General features: G+C 37.1%; 1 protein-coding gene across 23 annotated transcripts in view; it reads right to left on the bottom strand.

The window, feature by feature from the left end:
• PLD5 (phospholipase D family member 5) overlaps positions 1 to 23,775 on the bottom strand; it is a 317,558-nt gene that overhangs the window by 224,273 nt on the left and 69,510 nt on the right. Inside the window, exon 2 of one of the 23 annotated variants that reach the window (XM_066993970.1) lies at positions 5,609 to 5,698. The exons of the other annotated variants lie outside the window; for them this stretch is intronic. The gene's annotated coding sequence lies outside the window, so the exon portion shown is untranslated. The remainder of the gene's footprint in view (positions 1 to 5,608; positions 5,699 to 23,775) is intronic. 23 annotated transcript variants of the gene reach the window in all.

Here is a 23,775-nt window from a genome sequence, read left to right as displayed (position 1 = left end):
TAAGTCAACACATTCAGTGTTTTTCCTGTGATACAGAAATGTGATGTTATCTCCTGTCTTCCATGACACAAGTTTGGTTTAGGGAGTAAAGAATTCATTCTCACTAGCAGTGGTGTTGAGGGGAAGATGATGTCTAGGCAAGAGTAATGAAGATGTGTATTTCAGTCTGGATGTTTCTTTTTTCTTCCTCAGGAGACCTAAATAGCTATAATCTTTTTTTTTTTTTTTTCCCCAACCCTTTTCCTTGTTCCTTATGTGAATAAGAGCCAATGTGAAGTTTTAAATTTTTATCCAAGCTGTAATTTAAAACACAGACTATAAGAGCTTTACAAGAAAGAAAAAAAAAAAAAGGCAGAGAGAACAGCAGAGAGATATAAAATTTTAAAAATCTACTGAAAATAACTACTGCAGCCTGATAATTACCTATCACTGTTTATTACACACATTACTAATTAACTATTGATTGAAAAAATCTATGTAGGTAGTAAAAATCATATCCTTGTATCCTTGGCAGACCTGTCAGATATTACAAAACAGAAAAGGAGCAGTGATTGTCTAAACCACATAGTTCACAGACCAGCCATAATCGGATTTTTTTTTTTTTTACATATGCTATTCAATTGTGGAAACATGAATGAGTAGCAAAAGGAAAAAAAAAAAAAAAGCTAAATTTATCTTCAATTATACTTGGTCTGCAGGCTGGAAAATATCTTTATGAAAATACGCTTTTCAGTATTTGCTTCCTTTTATTCTCTTTCTTCATTGTAAAGATTTTAGAGACTTCCTGAGTTAATGCCATGCCTGATTTTTCCAAAAGGCCTCAGCCTTCTCAGTAGGAAGCTAACAGCTGACTGCTGATATACTGCTTCTTTAACCATTTTATTATAAGTACCAGGGTGCAGCTGAAGTTAGGTTTATCCCTGAAAGAGAGAAAAGACAGCAGCCTCATAAATTTCTTCTGCAGGTCCTGTGCTTGACGGCTCAGTACAGAAATCAGATGGCATTTCAAGCTCTGTACCTAAGCACTATTTGGTTCTTTTCTGAGGCTGCCAACAAGCTTGCCAATTAATGCAAGAGGTAAGAAGATAACCTATCCTACAGAAACTAGAAACAGACAGGCAAAAATCATTTTGTACAGTCCAACATTGTTTTAGTAGACTATGTGTCTATGCTGATCAAATATTCCTATATCAACCCCACCTCTTAGGGAAGGAAATGCCCCCAAAACCTCTTCCTGTTCCTTTATATATAGATACTTAATTATGTCACTATGGCTTCATAAGCTAAAACTTACTTAGCTCCAAAGATAATTAAAAAATAGAAAGTTTCATTGTGACTTCACTATGACAAAAGAAGAACAGTCCTTTTAGAGAACTGGAAAACATGTTAAGCAGCAAGAAGAATGTCCTTGCAATTCCAAAATGCAAATGCAAAATATCCCCTGTACCACTTATTTCGTGTATGGATGCAATTTACTGGTGAAACTAGAAATTGCAACTAACTTGAAACTTCCTTTGAATTCTCTCACCCTGTTATTTAATCCCAGCAGAAAAGCCCTAGACTTTCACTTTAACTGCTGGGATTCTTTCTACCAGGAATCCATCTTCTGGTGCTTGTTGCAGCCTTCCAGTGGAATAGGCATTGTAACAATTAAGTTTGTGAAGTTTCTTCAAGAATTCTTCTCAGATATGTGGGATGCAGGAGCTCAGATGGCTGAGAGCAATGGTGGACAATACCAAAGCGGGTCTCTGAATAACTCACACTGGCTTAACCCACAGGTTTGGAGAGAGAAACTATCAGACTAGCCTGTCGTTTTTCCTTGCTACCTCTAGATCCTCAGACCCCCCTGAAAAATAAAGATGTGTGAAAGTGATGATCTTTTTCTAACCACAAAAGAGAAAGTTTTCACAAGAGTCCTCTGATTATACAAAAGCATCCATAGCAGATTAAGAAAATGGCAGAGGGAATCTAAAAGCAGATACACATAAGGATTATACCCTTGGTATTAACTAAATGCTTCATGCTTAGAAGGTGGGCCCTGAATAAGGAAGGCTTCTGACTACATCTCGTGAATATACACTTTTTTATTTCATTGCCTTTGTGTTATACACCTCTGCCCGTACTGTTAACTGAAGAACTGGGCTTTGAGGCAAGGTGAAATGAGGTCTCTTTACTAGGCAAATTTTGCTATAGCAGCTTCTAATAAGAAAAAAATAAGAACCAGAGAAGATTGTTTAAGTATTGCAGAAAAGTAAATTTTAAAATGAAATTAGTATTGCAATAACATACATTGTGCTAGCTACACAGCTTCATTTGTTAAGAGGCCTGACTCAGCCAGGTACCAATTCCAAACGGCTTATCAGCAAGTCAGTGTTTGAAATACTAACTATCCTCACAGTACAGTTTGACATTACCTTAGCTCAAAAACCTAGGTTTCAGATACAGTGGGACCTTTCGCTATTGCTAATGTACTAAAAGGGTAGACACTGTGTCCTTATGCCAGAAAAGAATCAAAACAGAAAAGCAATTACAAGCTATATTAATATAATTTATAATCCTGCAAAGTGTATTTCTTGTAGAAGCTAACAGAATAAAAGTAGACCGCCCAATAGTTGCCTGTTTATAGGATGGTTGTGAGAGGTCTTTTTCTGAGGGAACTTAAATTTTTCTACCAGTGTCGTAGGTAAACCCTGGCAGGCAGCTAAGCCCCACACAGCCGCTCACTCACTCTTCTCTAGTGGGATGGGAAAGAGTATGAGAAAGGTGAAAGTTAGAACTAATTCGGGGGTTGAGATAAAGATGGTTTAATAGGTAAAGCAAAAGCTGTGCACACAGACAAAGCAGAATAACTACTTCCCATTGGCAGGCTGATGTTCAGGAGAGTAGGGGTTCATCAGTAGGGGGCTGGAAAGACAAACACTGTAACTGACAGTGTGAGAAGCAGAAAAGACCTTAACTCTGTGGACGCACTGTTCATCAATATCAAAAACATTGATATGTTATCAACACTGTTTTTCAGCACAGATCCAAAATATGTCACTACATGAGCTACTATAAAGAAAATTAACTCTGTCCCAGCCAAAACCAGAACAACCAGCATTTCATGTTCTACTATTCTGTTCGGGAAGAAAGCCTAAATGGAAATAGCTGCAGAAATCTGAATATATTAGCATATGTATTTTTTTCAACAATAGGAATTGTACCGTTTTCCCAGCACAGTTGCAAAAGATATACAAGTTGGAGTATTTTTTGGAGCATGGCTTCATGAAACTTTCTTGCACTAACTTTAAATGCTAAATGTCCATTTTCTAATGCAATATGAATTTCGTATGTTTAGCTGTAAGTTTTCTTGATGCTATGTCTGAAACTCTGATTTTGGTTTAATCTCTTCTTTTTGTCTTTGCTGGCTAGCTCTAACCAAACTTATTTCTTTCAATTTTCCCCTCAGGTGTTCTGTCACTCTGGTACTCTTTCCTGTATAAATACCTTCAGGTCTTCAAAGAGAAACTTTCTTCTCAGCACCCCCGTCTCCACCTTTCCAAACCTAAATATTAATATCTGTATCTTGTTCCATTACTTCTTTCTTACCTTTGACAAATTTTCCAAACTTTTTCCAAACTATTTTACTTCTGACCTCTTGGAGCTTAAGTTTCTTTTCTTTATATAAATATTTCTCCTCTTTCTGTTTTAGATAATAATTCTGTTTTGCATCAGTGAATGCAAAACACAAATTTTGTACTCCTTCAATAAAGCAATGTATTTATAAAATCTGGAGCTATTAAAATACATACACAGCAGGAATGGGCATTTTTATTACAACTGAAAATTATGTGAATTACAGAATTTTTGTTATTTTTAAGAAATTTGTGTATTTCTATGTCTAGCACATGCATATGCAGAATCACAGATTCCTAGACACCTCTGCCAAAAGGGATGATGAGCTTCAGTAAAATCACACTCAACAGTATATCTCTTCCTTCCCACAGCTCTCATCTCCTACTAGTGAATTCAAAGTACTACAGAATCATGTATGTTAAAACAACAGTAGTCTGCTTACCTCCCCTTCCCAAATCGAAAGGAAGATTAAGGAAAATTAGATTGGCAGATTAGTAAGCCCTCAAGTGAAAGAAACCCTGTTCATTCAGATGGGATGAAAAAAGGGCTGAGTGATTTTAAAAGTTAAGGACTCTGGAAGGAAAATACAATTTTGCCAGTATCCTTAGCCTTAGGCTAAGAAGATAATAGATACTCTGCTTACCACAGCTTTTGCAGGATGACAGGAGGATGTATGTTCTACTTTAAGGACACAAGGCCTGGTTTCTTGGTATCTTGGACTTGGAAGTAAGAACACTGATAGCCACTGAAGATCTTACCAGCATAGAGGTTGGGTTCACCCTACTTCAAATATTGCTCTCTCTAAGTTATGTGTTCAGGCTAGCCTAGCTATCTATGCCTCTTCAAAAGTGAATGGAGAAAATCCCTTTCAGCAAGTAATTCTTCTCCTTCTAAAATAAATGAAACAGCTAGCTGCGATGAATCACTTTCTGGAGGAATTTTCTGTCTTCACTGATTTTAGATATCTACTTTGGTAGTTTAAATGGTTTTAGATGGTAACAATAAGGCAAGACAAATCTTGTCTACCAGACCTACGCTTTTGGAACAGGTACTACTACTATTCAGTAAGTTGACATCATGCCCTTTTGAATGCAGTGTGTCTAGTTGTGGACTCCTCAATATCCCAGAGAGACACAGACATACTAGAAAGAGTCCAGTGGAATGCAAACATGACTGCTAAAGGACTGAAGCAATTGGCATCATGGAATATTGAAAGGAGCCAAGGGAGTTGCATCTTCAGTCTGAAGATGAGTAGTTTAGGGGGATATCTAACTGTAGTTTTCAACTACCTAGTGGATGGCTATGTAGAAAATGGATGGAAAAAGTCAGTATTTTCGTGAAAGTGCACAGTGAAAAGAGCAGAATCAAGTTACTCCCAAGTTACAGAACGGGAAATTCCAAATAGAAGAAAAATAACTGTAACAAGGAGTGTGGTCCAACACTGGATCTGGCTGCCCAAAAAGGCTGTGGAATCCTTGTCACTGGAAATACTCAAAATTCCTGTGCACAAGGCCCAGAGCTGTTCTGATTGTGTAGTTAGCCCTGCTGAGCTAGAAGCTTATGATGCCCTCCAAAAGTCCCTTCCAAGAAAGTCTCTAAATAGTATTTAAAACAACTTCACTGTAGTTGAATGTCATACTAAGTAGAGGTGAAATGGCTGTATTATAGAAAAGCAAGTTCAAAAGATGCTACGAATGTGTAGAACTGTATAATCACAGACTCTCTGTCATTTCAGCATGAAAAATTAATTGAATTTACTGTGAAAACTGGGTCAGAAACAAATTGCCTTATGCTATTTGTCCATGGTTTATACTCCATAGTTTGGCCCAGTTTATTTTTAACACATCAAAATGAGAAGCTCAGTTTACCTAAAAATAGTTTGGGGAAAAAATATTTTTGTGAAAACACCACAATAAATAAAACTTGATGTTGTCAAACATCAAGCTTTGTTGTCAAAGAAATTCTCTATTATGTACTTACACATAACACTTACTGAACGATAAAATATTGATTGAGCCTATGACTTTGGCAGTGTTCAGCTTCAGATGCTTTGGTTCAAAGTTGTGAAGGCAAATGGGCAGACCTAAAAAGCATGAAGTGCGAGGACTTGACGAACCATTAAGAAGAGATAGCAAATAGGCTAACAACTCGCTACTTAACATTTTGTATTTGCTGTAATGTCTTTACAATTTGCTAAAACTATACAAGTGCTATTTCCAGTAATACTGTTCCTTCGCATTACACTTACATACACTTTCATCATAAATATAAAAAGGAAAAAATATAGTACATGTAATATTCAATATTGAGTGTACCAATGCCACCCTACCAAGGAACATGGAAATGTAATTCTACTCTGGAAATAAACAGCATTCAAAACACTGCTTTTCATGGATATACTCACATTTACAGTGTATTTAAATCAGATCTTACTAATTTAAGAATGTTTTAGCACTGTTTACTCTGAAGAGCTGCAACTAAAATAACAACAATAATGAAAAAACATTACCATTATTATTTAATCACTTAAAGATCTGGACAACCAAGATCATAATAAATTTAATATGCATGAGCAATAGTATCAATGGCCTTAAATTTAATTCAATTTTTGCCTGTTAAATCATAGCATTTACTAGAGAATTGGCTCACTAAAGTAACACTATAGAAAATCATGATAAATATATAGAGTACATATATATATCATGTACATATATATTACACATATATGGCCTAAAGACAGTTAAGATATTTGTCTTATAAAGTTGCTGTAATGTAGCATTATGTAAAGTAACTAACATGAACGTAATCACATAAGTAACTTTTGCCACAGATTTTTTTTTTAAATAATCTATTTTATGACTAAGCAAAATTCTGTGTTAGTCTGTTGTACCATGCTTGCTTCCAGGAAAAAAAACACTGACTACTGTAGCAACAGAACCTGGTCCTCCTGGTTTATGAAATAAAAACTAGCAGTGTCTTATAGTCCATTTTCCCTGCATTATCTGTGCTCTTCCCCCCAAACTAGCATGCACTGATATGTATTTCACTTAGGAACTCCAGAAACACAGCATGGCACAGTGTTGTCCTGCTCCTGTCTGCATCTCTTTTAAGATAATTTCACTCCGAATCTTACTTTTTTCTGCCAAGCACAACATCTACTGTGCCACACATCCTATTCCTGACAAATGTTTTCTGCAACATTCATTAGAACTCCACATCTTCTTTCAGCATTTTAGAGTTCCTTTTCCCTTTGTAACCACCATGTTTCATGCTAAAGAGAACATCTCATTAATTATTTATTCCTTGATTTAATGCAGTGCTGAATAAAGAGTAGCCAAATGGCTTCAGCTTACACTTTGCACTATAGAAAACCCTGAAAAAGGATTCATGTCAGCCACTATGATTCTCAGGCGTGAATCCTCTAGAGCAGCTGCATTAAACATTTTATCTAGCCCTTCTTTTGAATCTAATTTTCCCAGGTATTACCTTTCTGGAGATCAAGAAGAAAAGAGGTGTAGTCTGAGCAGCATGTCAAATGGGTTACTCTTACCCAGCATTTGTCTTTTCTGTAAATTAATGTCCTCTCTTAGCAACCCAGGAACGCATGACAAAACAACTCCTTCAAAGGGAATCACAGAAATCCTCACGAGAGCTTTCATTGTGTATATTTTTGATAAATTACTTTCAAAAACACTAGGTCAACCTCAAAGTGAAAGGTATATTAAAGAGAAAGATTTACTTCAAATATTAACAGCAAGTAGGTTGAAGCTCCTTGGGAAGTAGATACTATTTCATATTATGAGAACATGACATGCAGGAATCTAAGACTAGAATTATATCACAGATCATCATCTTTTACAGATCCAAAATGTATAATTAGATTTCAGCTTTAAAATACTTTATATTTTTAATATTTAAAACGTGTATATAAGTTATAAAGAACAATATTTTTGTACTGGAGGAATGAAAGAGTCCTCCCTTGACAACACCTAAGCACTCAAGCAAAACACATAGCCTTCTGAGGGGAACTGGGAAAGGTGGAAATAAATGCACCATACAGAAAGATTCCTAAAAAGTAAGAAAAAAAAAAAACTTTTTTTCATTCCATATGATCAATACACTTTTCACTGTAATGAATTAAGTCATATAAATGCCTCATGTCATGAGTCTCAAGAACAGGTTTGGTCTTAGGACAAAAATTAGGTTACTTCGCCTTCCCATCCCCAGCATCAATTAATTCTATAACCTGTAAATTTGTATTGACTCATCTCACTTATTTAGCTGTAGGGACCAAGGACTGCCAGCCTTAACCTAAAGAGCCTGGAAACTTTAAATGACATGCATTGGAATTTGTGGATTATCTCTTTGTCAAGTAGAAGTTTACACACCTAATTATTAATGAGATTGTTGCTAATCTACTTAATTAAAAAACTAAATAGTCTTTCCACGACTTTTAGCCTTCTGAAGATAAGAAACTGAAACAGAGTCAATAGGATACTACAAAACCTAACGCTTGTTTCAAGCAGATCATCTATTATAGTAAACACATCAGTCAGAATTTGGGTGATTGCTATTCCCACTCCAGTGTGTTCTCCAAATGGCAGAATACATTTCATTCAGGTTGGTATTTACAGAAGAAATACCACATGCTGTAGAGAAAAGGTTGCGGAAAGAGTAAGCATTTCAGTCAGCTGTTTTCTTGTGAGAAGCTTACTACTCTTGTCCCACTGCAAAAAATGTCAAAACTCACAGTAGACTTCAGCCATTATTCCTTACACTTGCAGTCATTTGCAAGTGAAAAAGCTAACAGCAAATATTTGTAATCATGTTTCTGAAAATAGACAGGTGTGGTGATTTGATGTTCATAATGGCAGGTTTGAAAGAAAGAGCACTCTCAAAACTGTCTAAGTCAGTTCACCCACTTACAACAGCAACTTAAAACAAAAAAATATTGCACATATATATGAAAACTGTAGGAAAAAAAATCATCTAAAAATAATCAGAAATTTCCCTTGCATGGTTGAGAACAAACATTGTTAGTTCAATTAGCAAGAATTCAATACAAGAATTAATGTATGGTTAAGTTAGCCAGAGAATATCCATGAGATTCCCATATTCCTCTAAAAATATTCATATTGCGACACTAACATTCCAGAATCTAACATTTATGTAGCATTTAGTAATGAATTTCATGTCATTTTTAACCTTTTCACAGATATGAAGAGATAACTATCCCAACCAAAATCTAAATTTCTCAAGATTTTCAGAGAAGACAGGATTTCAATAACGCGTTTGGGAAATGGTTGCTGTTAAAAGTATTTGCCACAGAGTCAAAAATACTAACAAAATATGAGAGATTAAAAAAGGTAGATTCTCAGGGAACACAAAAGATGACCTGTTGAAAGCAAGGAGAATTGAGCTGAATTAAAATTTTGCTTCAAAACATATGTAATACCCCTATGACTGCAAGAAAATATCTGTAGTATAAATAGCAATCTTTCACTGTTGTACCAAAGTAATTCTAACTGCAACTCTTCTTAAAATTATCTTATATTTTATTTATTTCTCAATTGAACTTCTTCTGATATATTAGCATACTTATGCTGTTGCATCAATAAATCCATATTCACAGTGATGAAAACATTTGAAAATAGTAACTCAAAAGTGATACGTTTTTCATACATCTGAGTTCCACTACAGATGCTCACCAACTTGAACTGAAGTTTTGTGAATTGGAAGTATGTGGATAAATCAGTCATCCTATGTTTGTTCAGTTATATGGTTCAAAAGCTCTCTTTGTCCGAGTCAAAGATATCTGGACTCGTAACTATACAATAACTTCACTGAGTGCAATTCTGAGTTCATTGCAAAGACTGTAACTGAAGTCAGGTCCATAATAATTGTAAAAACATGAAACAGAATGACAAATAATAGTAAGTAAAATAAGTAAGTATGGATGTACAAAATTTCTATTGAGGATAACACCTTACTTTTCATAACTCTGTAGAACTTAAAATTTGATATGATTTATTTCATTTTTGACGCTATTCAAATGAGGACAGTGCATTTCTGATATACTAATTCAGATATCATTTCTGATATACTAATTTATACTAATAAAACATGTCTAGACAGGAACATGGTTTTGTCTGTGCAGTTTCAAGCAGAAACTCTGTCAAGAAGATAGAATAATATCAAGTAAATCTGCAAGTCAATACCTACAAATGAAAGGGATACTTTTGGAGACATAAGTTCTGCCCACAGTGCATGGTTCAGTTTGAAAGAGATGACTGCTTCCTTCTTGCCGTGGATGTTCCTGTGCCTTCACCAGTTTCAGTGATAAGAAAATTACATTTCTGATCTATTTTTCCTCCAGCTTCCTGTTGATACTACCAGAAAGAACTCCATACCTGCAGTGCTTTGGTGACGTAGTAAGAAGTTTAATGTTGTAGACTATGGTACAGTAGGAATTTCAAAACTCCTCCTTTTTAGATATCCAAGCAAAATTAAAAGGAATCTCAAGACTGCACACATGTATGTGGAGACATGCTGACTCATATACTCAGTATGGACACTAATATGAACAATTTCACAGTGGGCTCAAGAGCACAGAAAAACATGTCCTGAAAGAGGGGGCAATGAAGCAAAAAAAAAAGATTCATTGAAAACATCTCATACTATTTGCAAATACAGTTTGCATTTTAGAAGAGCGTAAGTTAAAAGAGAAATTAACTATCTTCGATATGAATCTTAAAGAAGTAACACTGTTCTGAAGCTCTGACAATTCTTTTTCCTTCTGCATTTGTTTATTCATTCCTAGTGAATTTGAGTTCTGAGTTCCCTAAAATCTTCTCAGCAGGCCTACAACGTCATCTTCACCTAGCACACTTCAATTACATAGAGCTCATCACTTTGTTGTGAAAAGATATGCAGCATACTAAGTAGAGGAAGAAAATGACTTCTCAACTTGCTGTCTGCTCAGTTGGAAAACACTCCTTAGGTTTAAACTCTACACCAGGACAGATCTGGCAGATAAAGCAGAGGAGTCAGTTCAGTCTCATAAAACGGTTTGGTACAGAGTGCTGACTTAATAGTATCTAAAAGTGGAAAGTACAGTGCCAGCAGGGATGGAAAAGTAAACAGGTGTTGTCACTGCAGGAGAGAGCGATATGCAATGTTATCAGTATCCTTACTGCCTCCATTTCAGACAGTGTAAGCTGATTTATGAAATCTTGTGGTAAGAAAGAAAATCAGCAAGTCAGAAAGTAGCCAGACCTGCTACTCCCAGTTAAGTCTGAACACTAAGATATATCCACTGTGTCACTGCTAGTAAAATCATACAAGGGTCAAGGTCAGACAAGTGAAAGCGCTATGGTATTAGTTGCTGGACATATTAGGCTTATATGGCAAGGTTCTGATAGTGGAGGGGTACGGGTGTGACCTCTGTGAGCAGAGTTCAGCAGCTGGCCCGTGTCAGACCAGAGCCAGCTCCAAAAGGGACCCACCACTGGACAGAGCTGAGTCAGTGAGTGATTCTGGCTGGGCCCCTGGGAGAGATGATTTAAGAAAGGGGAAAACAGACAAACAAAACAACAACAACAACAAAAAACACTGCTGTGCAACAGCAGCTGGGAAAGAGGAGTGGGAAAACGTGAGAGAAGCAGCCCTGCAGACCCCAAGGTCAGTGCAGCAGGAGGGCAGGAGGTGCTCCAGGTGCTGGAGCAGCAGTTCCCCTGCGGCCTGTGGTGAGGCCCCTGGTGGAGCAGGCTGTCCCCCTGCAGCCCATGGGTCCCACACGGAGCAGATCTCCACGCTGCAGCCCGTGGAGGAGCCCCCGGTGGAGCAGGTGGATGTGGCCTGGAGGAGGCTGCGGCCCATGGAGAGCCCCCACAGGAGCACGCCCCAGGCCGGAGCTGTGTCCCGTGGAGAGGAGCCCACGCAGGCGCAGGGGATCTAGGGGGAGCTGCCACCCATGGAGAGGAGCCGTGCTGGAGCAGTTTGCTCCTGACGGATGGACCCCGTGGTATGGAGCCATGTGGGAGCAGTTCTTGAAGAGCTGCTGCCTGTGGGAAGTCCCCACAGGATCAGTTCGGGAAGGATGGCATCCCATGGGAGGGACCCCACATGGAGCAGGTGTAAAGAGTGACCGTGAAGGAGCAGTGGAGATGAAGTGTCAGGGACTGACTGCAGCTCTTATTCCCCATTCTCCTGCACTGCTCAGGGGGAGGAGGTAGAGGAGTGGATGGGGAGAAGGTGTTTTTAGTTTGCTTTTGTTTTCTTACTGTTCTAGTCTTCTAGTGATAGGCAATAAATTATATTAATATCCCTATGCTGTTTTGCCTGTGATGGTAATTGGTGAGCCATCTTCCTGTCCTCATCTCAACCAGAGAACCTTTTTTTTTTTTTTTTAATCACATTTTCTTCCCCTGTTCCTTTGGAGGAGGGGGAATGAGAGAGCAGTTGTGGTGGAGTGTACTTGCTCATTACTGTAAAACCACCACACTGGAATGGAGCTTGGAAATTGAAATTTCTGTGCACAAGGCCAGTCATTCTATATTATAACATTGGTAACTCCTGAAAGCTTCATTTTGGACCTATTTTTGAATGGTCTCTGTTTATAATATTACCTACAGTATTTTGCCAAACAGTGATTGATTTTACATCTTAAATTCTAAATGAAATGTGTTTACTTGTTACGAAGTTGGAAATTAATGAGTTGGGCAAGAACAGAAAATAAAATAACTGCCTCAGCTAACTACATTCCAGCATGATATAACAGGGTTGGTTTCAAAGATGTACCTACTTTCTTCAGTTGATTAGATTAATAGCTTGCCTATGATATTTTCCAGCTAAATTATTGCTTCCCAAAACACATCATAAATGCAACCAAGAACTGACTATTGTCCCAGAACTACTGGAGGTCAGGGACTATCAGCACTTTCAGTGGCAAAAAATATAATGCTACTTCGAATCTTTATGCACTGTTTCACATTTATCTGTACACAGAGTAATTGATTATTATTTTTGTTTTGCATGAGACTCAGAACTTCTCTCAAGTAGACCAGCATAAATTATTCTGATTCAAACACTTTCCTGAGATAGACAGTGCTTTGCTTTCTTTTAAAGACACCTCATTTTCTGTATCAGGCGGTAGCTACTATATCCATTTAGAAACTTTGCCTAGGGAAAACAATTAAAACAAACTTAATGACATTTTTATTAGTTAAAAGGCTTCCTTATTAAAGTTCTGAGGTCTTTAGGTAAAATTCCAACAACACAAAGTTGCATTAAGGTTCAAAACTACACTGCTAGAAAGTTCTTTAAGGTGAGTACCCATCAATAGAAAGAGGAGAGAAAAAAGAACAGGAGGAAAAAAGTGAGAAGCCAATATTCAAGACATACAAAGACAAAGACATCCTGGCCTTGAAGGAAGTAATTCTGCAATACGTTTTATCAATGTAGAAATAAAAATACATAGTGTAGTTGAGGTAGCACTGTCCACTGATTTCCTCCTTCCCTGTTTAGATTAAATCTACTCCTCATTTTTTCCTCTGAGTTACGTACAAAAATATTATCATGCATCTTTAAGAAGCTGCTTCAGTTTTCCCCAGAAAGGGACATGAAAGTTTCTGCACATAATTGATGTGCTTTTGCAGCACTTTAGACACTTCAGTGCAAAAGGTTATGCATAATTGTGTTATATTGCTATCATTATTACACAGCATGCCCAAAGCTAGCTCTAGCACTTATTAGATACCCACAGGCATCCTACGCAAATAGGTACTGAATCCTCAAGTCAACTTTTTTTTTTTTTTTTTTATCTTAGATAGCAGAGATATGCTATGAAACTGTAGACAAGCTGGGCTGTAAGTGTGCTGGATGACAAGATGGGAATCCAAGGGGATTTTGGAAGATTGGAAAAATGGTGTTAAAAATTTCAGATGCAGTTCACTAAGAACAAGTATACCATTCAACAAATATTTACCCCATAAGTTCAAAGGAAGGAAAAGCACCTAATTAGCATTCCTTTAAAAAGGACCTAGGGCGTAATGTAGTTGAGAAGCTGAACAGATGTCAACAGCAATAGGATGTCAACAACAACAACAACAACTCTAGTCTACAGTAAGCACCTCTTCTTGTCTATAACACTCAAAAGACTTCTTTTACTCCACTCAATACTGGTAAAGCCCCACCTGGAGTATGAGGCTGACAGTTAAACACTGTATGCACTGAAGATGCAGAAAAGAGTGCAGAGAAAAAAACATCTGAGGTCTCAAAATGATCTACAAGACACAGTTGAAAGAAATGAATCTGTTTGGTCTACAGAAGAGAAAACAGAGCAAATATGACTTAGAAAGAAGCAAATAAACATTCTGCAAGGTTTCTCTGAATATCATTTAAAGAAATAGTAGATTTAAATTACAGCAAGAAATACTCAGAATAGGTATTAGAAAACACCTTCTAGCCTTCTTGGTTAGGAGATCCAAGGTCTGAGCAATTGTCTGGTTGTGGAAACTGTATCAATTTATCATTTTTTGGTTGTTCAAGAATTATGTCAGATTGGGGAGGATCAATGTGGCAATATTCTGGTACTCTTCCAGCCTTATTTATGTTGTCCAGTGAATATACGTGCACATATATGACTACATATTGCTCATTCATATTTTCATGAAGCCTGTTTTTTTTTTTTTGAAGAACAAACCAGCAAAAACATCAACACAGTGATAACAGCGAAAAAAAATAGACTCAATTCCTGTCTTTATCTGATTAGTACACTGTATAACTTTTTACAGTCATGACATAAGATTGTCACTTCATAATTGTTCTTCAAAATAAAGGTATGAAATTCTAATTATGTGTATCATGGTTAATATTTATGCCACAGTACCTTTAACAGCTGCAATACTAACATAAAACTAATTATGGTCAGATGTGATGTACTTGTCTAACTTTTTGCTAGTTTCACTGAGTGATGTTATGTCATCAACATTTAAGTATGCACCCTATTGATTTCAATCAGAAGTTCTTAGAGTCTGATGACACAATATGGCCTACTGATATTAAAGAGCATATGAATACATTTTAAGCAGGAAGATAAGCATAGAAAATGATCAAAATCTTATGTTTTGTCATGCTGCTTTATTTCAAAGTGGCTTAAATAGAAGAATCATACCAAATGTTTTAAATGGTGATAAAAAAAATGTAATACTATATAAATAGTGTAGAATATAAATGGACCACTTCAGTCTCACAAATATTAATTTTACAAGATCCTATACACCCACTAGTATCCTTGGAAGACACTAATTATCATGTTGATATCATGACTTAAAAACTGTGCAAAAAGCTTATTTTTTTCAGGACATACACTGTTGTGTAGACATGATATATTGTCCATAATATATGATCCTCACAGGTTTGTACTCTAATTTTGGAAACATTGCATTCTGTGTTTTTGTTTTGTTTTGTGGTTGGTTGTTTTTTTTTTTTGATCCTACAGTCATGGAAGAATCTATAACTGTTTTGGTTTTGACGCAAAATTACCTCTAATTTGTCTCATCACAATATCTACTCAAGTTTTATTAACTTTGGATAAGTAGCTGGATCCTGCTTTACTAAAGAGTGGAGCCACGTCTGTGTGGCAAAATCTCTAATTTCAAAATGCGACTCTGTTCAATGGTTGTCAGCTGATGGTATCTGCACCATCTATGTCAAGAAAGCAATAAAACAAGATGGATCCGGTATTTGCACATTGGGATCAAAGATGGTATATATCATCATCATCCAGAGCTGTCAGCTGTTTGGAGGACATTGACACTCCTGTATGGCCTATATGCTTTCCTTTCATTTTTGTGGCTATCAGGAGCAGAGAAGAAACTTGTGGGCACCTGGATCATATGGTGCTTTGTACTTGGGACTGGTTGTTCAAAGGCACACTTACGCACAGCAATATCCAAGACATAGACATGGCTGCCAAACTGTGGATAACATTTCAAAGGAAGATAACAAAGAAAGCTATTAAAAGGTCAGTCTCTCACTGCACCTAGATATCTTTGCAGTTCACAGGCCTAGACTTCTGTTGTTTTGTATCTTACACTTTTAATTCACACCTGTGAAGAACACTGAAAATCTGCTTCAGACCCACAATCGTAAGCAAGTCCATTTATCTTGTATCAAATTGTCAGTAAGAGGTGACACAGCCAGAAACTACAAGAATCTAAACAGGGAATGTAAAAAATAAAATAGTCTAAAAAAGGAAAAAGGCAAAACACCTGTCAAAATATACAAGCAAATATTTTGAATCTGACAGATTCAGATTAGAGTTAAAATATAGAATCATAGAACACCCTCAGTTGGAAAGGACCCACAAGGATCACCGAGTCCAACTCCTGGCTCTATACAGGACCATCCAAAAATCAGACCTTGTGTCTGAGAGTGTTGTCCAAACGCTTCTTGAACTCCAACAGGCTGGGAGCCATGACCACTGCCATGGGGAACCTGTTCCAGTCCCAACCACCCTCTGGGTGAAGAATTTTTTCCTAACACCCAGCCTGACCCTCCCCTGTCCCAGCTCCATGCCGTTCCCTCGGGTCCTGTCGCTGTCCCCAGGAACCAGAGCTCAGCGCCTGCCCCTCCGCTCCCCTCGTAAGGGAGCTGCAGGCCACCATGAGGCCTCCCCTCAGCCTCCTCTGCTCTGGACTGAACAAACCAAGGGACCTCAGCCACTCCTCATACATCTTGCCCTCCAGACCCTTCATTATCTTTGTAGCCCTCCTTTGGACACTCCATTCTAGTTTTATGTCCTTCTTATGTTGTGGTGCCCAAAACTGCATGCAGTAGTGCTGGAGATGAGGCCACACCAGCACAGAAGAGAGCAGGACAGTCCCTTCCCTCAGCCAGCGGGCAATGCCCTGCCTGATGCACCCCAGGATATGGTTGGCCCTCCCAGCTGCCTGGGCACGGTTTTTAATAATGAGGGAATACTAAGCCATTGCCTCTGAAACCTCTGAAAATCTAAAAGCTTGAGTGAGTATAAAAACCAATCATCCTGTTTCAATAGAATTCAGCATTCAATTGGTCTCCATGTGGATGAAACATATCCCACACAACCACACACATCCTTTACGGAGCAGGGCCCACACTCTCCTAAACTGACCTATAAAGAAGTCTTATTCAGGCTAAAATATGCAAGAACAATAAAGAAAGTGTATATAACTTTGGACAAGGAAATCCTTTAGACTGGGAAATTGGCCCTGGAAGAACTGCTTGAAATTCCTTCAACAATAAATTACCAACTTTGATCAATTACTGCTCTGAAGAATAGAAGGTAGACATTATTTTAAAGTTGTGTTGAAGTGTTTTTATTTATTGGCAAACGCTGCCTTTCTGATGGCTATTACTGTGATTTTTCATTTCGCTGGCTCCTTTTGTTCCTATTAACTAAGCATTACTCAGCACAGACAAGCATTGTTTTTAAGAGCTGATTTACCCTTGCAAATGTAGAGGCTTTCGTACTACCAGTCTTCAAGGACAGCCAGGGCTAATTGAGCAAAGGTGGAGCGATAAAATGAGTAATTGTGTCAACAGGGACGGTAGTCCTGAAAAGTACAACCTGACTGGTAATTACATACAAGTACATGTCAACATTTATCCTGAGGGCCGTGAGGTACTAGTCACGGCTTTTGTTTTCTCAAACTCACTCCTGATACCTTCGTGCTCTGCAGTATTGGAAAGAGCTAGCACCCTGAGGTTATCCAACTGAGAAACTAGGTATCTTACATTGTTTAAAACATAGTTTCTGAAGCATACCAACATATTGTCTTTTAGTGTATTTCTGTACAGAAATTGTCTTTGGAGACATATGCCAAATAGCAAGCATATAAGAAAATATTATTTATTCATGTGGTATTTAAATATCTATAGGCATTAAACCATATAATGAGTGTTATCAGCAACATATTAAAGATAAAATAGGCACTTTTTTTTTTTTCTTTCAATTTCTATTACTTTAATCAGTAAAGCTGTGAATCCCCCAAACTGCTAAAATGTGTAAGGCAGAATTGAATTAAGTAAACTGCCAGGATTAATGGGGAAGATACTTTTCAAGCTGTATTTTGGCTGACCTTCATGATTTAATTGGCAGTGCTGTAGAATATCTAGTGTCAGATAAAGAACTGGTTGAATAGTTGACTGCAAGCATTGGATGAAAATGCAAATGAATGTAATTAAGATGGGACACAAACACTTGCATTCATATTTCCTCACATGTAGGACCAAATCTCTGTCATTTGGACCACACAACTGTGTTCTCAGACATGGATTTTGGTACCTTCAGTTAGGCGTCAAGAAATAAAAAGCCTATTTTCTTTTCTAGGGTTTTTACATTTTTCTTCCAACATGTATTTTCTCTCAAGTTATCAGATCCTTAACTAACAAAGTTGCAAAAATTTAACTTACTGAGCTGACCTCGAGGATGTGGGTATCAACGTGCTCTCTACCAAATGCTGGTACTTCTCGCTACAGTGCCATTAGCATCTTAGAAAACCTCGTCTGACTTTTCAGAGAAAATATGACTGCTATAATTGAATTTAATCTAGAGGTACATATAGGTTCCATGACTTGAGATGAGAAAAGAGGGTAAATGAACCAACCCCCTCACACATAAAATAAACTAGATAAAGAGGTCAGTCAGCATTATGCATATCTAAAATTTTCTTTTGTCCTTTGTGCCTCTCATTTATAATAATAGCCATCCCAAGAATCACGGAAAAATCTCAAGTAAGAAATGCTGTATTAAGTGTCTGTAGGTTTTGCAACAACAAATAAATGATCAAATTTTATGAAGTAAATTAGACACATTAAGGCACTAAACAATTCTAAGAATAATCTTTTTGCTGTTCTCTTCTAAGTCAAAAAAAAAAAAAAAAAAGAAGAGACAAAAAGAACCCAAACCCCAGAAAACTCCATTTAAGTTCTTGAATCACCCTGAGGTTATTCCAAGGCCACAAATCTCTGAAGGGAAAGTTTCCTCTTCCCTTGAAGAGCTACCTGAAAAAAACACTGTTCTGAAAATGACTTCATGTCAAGGATATATTCAGGAAGATTTCTATAGTTGCCTGTAAGGTAACAGACTGGAAGAATTAGTCTTTTGCTTTTCAGAATCCATTGCACATGGAGAGCTTCAGATGATCTATTACTTCAGACAGTGAGAGACAACTCCAAATTAAAATTTCCTTTTACATAGCTAGAAAAAGATGGATTGTAAGACTGCTTCCCTGTTTTGTTGTTGTTGTTTGTTTTGTTTTCCAATGCTTTCTTTGCCTCAGTAAACTCTAGCTGTTTTTTTCTTCCTTCCTTGTACAGGCTTCATCCTCCAAAAGAGAGGGGAAAAAATAAAAACAAAAACATTGAGGAGTCTTCTTTGGTTACCTGTGAGAGTGAGAAAGGAAGACTGCCCATATCTAACAATCTTTCACCATCGTTCACTAGACTGATAACTGAAGATGAACACTTCAATGTGACATATCCAATTGATGTGCTAATTTATCTGTGCTTCACTTACTCTTGAAATCACAGGGTGAAACAATCTATCACAAATTGAATCCTGTGTATACTACAATTAGGCAATGGTGACGCATCTTTATGCAAATAAGGCTTCCAAGCCACTTGCTACTTGTGAAGAAGCAGCAGCTCATGATATTACATTTCACGGATTCTCAAGTGTTCACGTATGATGCCGGTTTTATTACTGAAAAATAGCGAGGACAGAGACTAATTTTGGCATAGATTACTGGTCTACACATTGATTATTTTGATTTTTAAAATACAGAGATTTCAACACACAAAACCATATTTTAATTCTCCCTGTATGCTTGTGAGATAGCAAGAGACCTGCAGGTCACTGCAGTAATGATAAGTCACTGACTCATCGTGTATATGTAAAATATGTAGCCTGTACTATTGGGAAGCGATTTACATTGTTTGTAGTCTTTTTCATAGTGATGGCTGCAGTGAGCAAACATGGGAAAAATAAATCCTATTAAAGATCTTTGCTTTTAGCTGGTTCTCAGGGTGGCTTGGTTTAGAATGAGTTCCAGTTTGGACAAAAATGAAATATGTCATAACGGATTTTATAAAGGAAATTTGAAAAGCTACTAGGAACTGAATTTATTTTCTCCTACAGGAATCAGAAGTGGTCTTATGCAAAAGTTAGAAATGCTAGAGTCTATGATCATGAAACTTGGCTCTCATTTGATTAGCTACTGGTCTACTTAACATTTTCTGAAAAAGGCAGAAAGCTCTTTCAAGTGCTGTTTCCTAATACATAAAACACAAACAACCATCCCTTCCCCAATTCTCTCACAAAAAAGGGCATTCAAAATAATGGTCCTTTAAGGTAATTGGGCAGTTGGGTCAGATGACATGTGAAAAGAGGCTGAGAAAACCAGATTTTTGAATCTGGAGAAGATGAAGGGACTGTCTTCATCTACTTAACGGCATGTTTCAGAGAGGATACAGCCAGTCCTTTCTCACTAGTACACACTAAAATATATAACTTGACATTTAAAGGATACTGCAAGAGGTTTAATTTTATCTCTTACCTTATAGTAGAAGGCCCAGGCAAAAGCTTTAGGAGAAAAAAGAAAGCTTTTTCTATTACTTTTTTACATGCAAGCAAATTCATATGTTCATAAATATATTCGTAATGTCTAATTAATACCTATTGCTTTTGCTAGATTTATAGGTGATTGGGAGGAATTTTGTTGAGAAGTATCACTCAGAGAAAAACACTGTTATACCTTTTATGTCTTATATGATCTACCCTGAATAGACATGTAAGCAGTTCTGAGCCCTACCAACTGATGCATTAAAATGGATTTGTAAATCATTTTCAACAAACTTACAACAGAATTACTACCATTTTATTAAGTTAGAATCTTATTACAATCTAGCTGCTTGATTGGTATGTATTTTTACAACTGAACACTCTGAATTGACAGCCTATCCTGCCTTTATTGTTCTTTCTAACTAACAAATAAGGTCACTAGTAGCTTTCAGAATGTTAAGAAAATTTCTGTATAAGAAAATATAAGGTGATTAACTTATATCAATGTTCCTAGGTTTAGTATTTCATCCATAAACTCCTGCAAAGCTTTTCAATACGGTCAATGGTACATAAATTAAGGGAGCACCTGCTAGCATAAACTGGTAGCATAAAAATAGGAAAAACAAATGGGACTACTAAACAGTGTTCTTAGCAATCCTCATTATGCTAGCAAAGAGCTAGCTTAGTATTCCCCTATTATAACTAATTTCCACCTGTGGAGAGCAGCTTTTCAGGACTACATCCTTATGATAGAATTGCATTCCCATGCAGTTTTTACCTTGGGCTTCTATAGCAGCACTTCATGCCTATACTTGCATGGTCAAGACCTGGATGACCTGTGATGGTCTCACATTTTCAATACAATCTAATTCTGTCTCATCACTGTACAATTCTATCCCATATGCCCCATCAGTCTAGTGCAAGCTGTTTCAGTCCTCTGTGGTCCTTTTTGCAACAACTCAAAACTTGCCTTGACTGCATCATTTATTGTCTGCCTTCTTAAATTCGCCTTGTAGTCACTTCTGTTGCAGTTTTTTCTCTCTCTTGCAAAACATTTAATGGCTCTCAGAAATAGCTGCTGTATTTCACCTAGCTCTATTGCCTTTAATATTGGTAATGTCAGCCTTTGTTCATTTTCACTGTGTAAATACCCCTACTACAGTAAATGTCATCTCAATATAAACACTTTAGAACATTCTTCATGAACTACTACATAAAGATATACATTTTTACCAAGCAGATCAAATTCAAAATACGTGGTAATTGGGCCGACGTACCAGTGCACACTGCAAACATAATGTCTTGCATCATATCTTGTAATGACCCCTCAGCTCATAGGGAAACTCACAGGCTGTGAAATTTTTGTACTTTTCTCTCAGCACTTTAGTTGAATTGATACACATGTAACATGCTTCAAGCAGTTCTGCTGAGGGGAAAAATACCGCAATGGCTAAAGAAATTAAACAGATAAAGAGACCTTGGAAGAAAAAATGAACATGTGAAAAAGATTGTTATCTGTTTTATTGCAGAACATATTTTCAGTAGGAATAACAGCAAAAAAAGACCAAGAACTAGGAAAAAAACAGGTTTCATCAGTGCAGCCAATGACTGCACTGAGTTTAAATTATTTACAAAATTCAAGATGTCTGAATGTTTCTAATGAAATCAATTAGAATGATAAAAAGCCTTGTAAAAATGTTAAGTTTCTTCAAGAATCTACTTAAAAAGAAATGTAAACCTAATGAACTTTTTTCCTTGTGAAATCATAACTTATTCAAAGAGGAAGCAAAGCTTGCAGCAGTTTTGTGCAGTGATACATCATTTGCTTCACGTATAAACAAGAGATTAAAACCCCTATTTCCGTGCAGAGCACAGTTAACAATGGAGCTAATACACAAATTTTTGGTGCTTCTGTGGCTATCAATTCTCCTGGCTCTCTCCTTGAAAGAGTTATGCAAGAACTCGTAAGAATCATTGGAAGAGGGGAGCAACTCTTGTGGAGTTCTCCAAATTTGTCTGAGAGATGGCCATGGTGAGTCCAAATAAATCCCATACTAATTTGGTCTGAAAGCAATTTCTTCAGTTTCCAGTGCAAATATAGATTGATTTTTATGTAATTATATATTTTTAAATTTTTTTTTTCCAGGCAAAGGTCTGGCCCACACAGGTGCACAGAGATGTGTTCTATAATATGCATTTTGGAGCAATCCTTTTATAACTGATTCTTCTCTTAATTATCAATACTCCACAATCATCTTGTCACTGCATAATTTAAAGAAACCTCAGAGGATACTTTAAGCAATGCAGGAGGGAAAGGACTTCCAAAAGCTGAGGTGTGTTACACCCATTGCTATATCAGCATCTCAGAGGCAATTGAGATGTCTGAATTCTGAACTACCTGTGAATATTTCAGTATTCAGTTCTATTTCCACCTAAGTAAGGAAAGTTACTGCAAAAAAAAATGAAGAACATCTAGGAAGCATAATCTTAAGAAAAAAATCCAACAAACAAATATTTGATGTACAATTTTCAACATGCTTTTAAAGTCAGTAAAAATTAGCATCATCATTTTATATCTGGAGAAATTGAAATGGTAACTTAGCCTGTATATTGTTGATCTCTTTACACTCCTAAACCTGCTAGATCATCCTTTTGCTAGCCAAGCCTGTGCTGAAAAAACTGTCAATGTCCCATGATTCACTGAATCCAGGTCTACCTAGTCCTGGTCCTTCCTCTGACAGCTACCAATCTGTCCTAAGTCTACCAAAGCCTAAGGACTTCTGTTAAGATTTCCTTGATTATGCTTCTGCCTTCCCCTTGCCACTGCATGGATCCTACCTCTTCCTTCTCTTATCTGCTCTTAGTTGTGGCTATGCTGGTGCTGAAACCAGAATAACAAGCCCATTGGGATGCAACTGGTTATGTCCAAAGTCATTCTGGTACCTCTGCACTGCAGCAGAGGAACAGTACAGAGGCCCTAACACTAGTCCTGCACAAAGTTAGCACTGATCCGCGTGGCTCATTGTTTGGACTGCATCAAGAGAAATGCCCACTTGTAGAAATCACTTTCCCAGATCACATCATCTTATTTTGTGGGTTTCAGATTTATGCAGAGGCAGTAAATGTGCAATAAGCTGTGCAAGGTAGGCAGTAGGTCTTCCAGTAACAATATCTGCTACATATGAAGACAATGATTTCTCTCCAGTTGGTTCACTGGGGAAACAAAGTTCATTAGTGATATCTACAAACACCGGGATTCAACCAATGCAAGCCAGATCAAAATAGCATTGTGAGAGTATGACAATTTTAGTGGATTTCAGCTTGCAATATAATTCGCCTAAGATGGATGTAGCAATCTATCCAAAGACTGTAGGAATCTAGCTTAATAAAAACTTATAGAGAATGAGATGTCCTTTTGCTGCTTCCGTATTATAATATGCTATTTTACAAAGTACCTGACTTTGCTACACAAATTTAAAAAAAAATGTAATCTGAGCAGCTGTAGAAATCTATGCAATTTTGAAAAACTAATCGTGTAATTCAGACAAAAATCA

The sequence above is a fragment of the Anser cygnoides genome, chromosome 3 (assembly GCF_040182565.1).
Source record: "Anser cygnoides isolate HZ-2024a breed goose chromosome 3, Taihu_goose_T2T_genome, whole genome shotgun sequence".
NCBI lineage: Eukaryota > Metazoa > Chordata > Aves > Anseriformes > Anatidae > Anser > Anser cygnoides.
Note: the sequence above shows the minus strand (reverse complement) of the source record. Positions and strands in the feature narration are given on the sequence as shown.